The following is a 1,334-nucleotide window of genomic DNA, read 5'->3' as shown; positions in this document are numbered from 1 at the left end:
TGTTAATCTGGGCAACCTAGATTTGGTAAGTATTCCTCCCTTTCACCTAGATTATCAAATCTATTGATATGTAGTTGGGCAAAATAACTCCTAATCATTGCTCTATTTTCCTCTTCATCAGTGGAAAATTCTTCCTTTTCATTTTTGAGACTAACATTTTCATTTGCTCTTTGTACTTTTTCGAATCAAATTAACTAAAAGTTTCTGTATTTCCTTGTTTGTTCCATAAAACCAACTCTTAGTTTTAGTTTGCTCTACAACTCTTGTTAGCTCAAAGCAATTACAGAAGAGGAGACCTTCATCCTGTTACCCCAGATGAACTTGGGGGAGTGCTTGAGGGTGGAATGATATAAACTGAGATCCTTTGGGGAGAAATAATGGGGGTAAATTCTGAAATTTACCCTTTCTCGTGGAGGTTCCTGGGTCTCAGACTCTCCTCTGGGAGAGGTCCAGCCTTAGGGAATCAAATTAAAGAAGAGATTTGCCCAAGGACCTGGCCTCTATTGAGTTGAAGATTAGTCTGGAACCACTCCCAGTAGCAAACTCCCAGTTAATTGATTTTATTCACTTGGAGATCTAGGCCTGATAGTCAGTTCAAACTGCTCCTCAGCCCCAGGCTAAGATTTACCCATATAATTATGGGTTGGTCAAACTATCTTCACAGAAACCCTAACAGAGTTATGATTGCCAAGGAAGCTGCCTTAGCAAAGCTGTCCTGCCAGGACTTTTGCCCGCTGGTGTAGATACTCTTTTCTCGGTGCCAAGAAACCTCTTTTGCCATAAGGTTTCTGGTTTGCAAATTATTTTGCATTGGACATGTGTCGACCAGAGGGGATTCCCCACCTCAATTCTTGCTCCCCGTCACAACTACCACTAACCTAAGCAATATGGGGTTCACTCACCCCAAGCCAAAACCTGGGACTGAAAGAATGAGAACAAGAACTTTCACATCCTCTAGCTGCAGAACTTTTGAAACACTCCAAATAAAAACCTCCTTTATTGCTAAGGGCTATATTAAAATAAATCTGACATTCAGAAGTTGTTCCCAGGATAAAAGAAAGTATCAGAATACAGCAAACTCTGTTTGTCCCCATCTGCAGACTGACCGATTTTCCAGCTGTGCCCATTGAGGACATCAATGTAAATATATAAAGAAAGGATTAAACTCACAGAAAATTCTTCAGTAAATCTAAGAATCACAAATGATTACAAAGGAAACTCCAGATTGAGAATTAGCCTTTTCCCTCTCCAGGGTCTTGATGACTTCTGTGCCTGATCCTGCTGTTGATGCTCACACCTCAGAAGTCCTCAGGAATCTCTTGGTCAGAGCCAGG

This window comes from Antechinus flavipes, chromosome 6 (genome assembly GCF_016432865.1).
Source record: "Antechinus flavipes isolate AdamAnt ecotype Samford, QLD, Australia chromosome 6, AdamAnt_v2, whole genome shotgun sequence".
Classification (NCBI taxonomy): domain Eukaryota; kingdom Metazoa; phylum Chordata; class Mammalia; order Dasyuromorphia; family Dasyuridae; genus Antechinus; species Antechinus flavipes.
Note: the sequence above shows the minus strand (reverse complement) of the source record.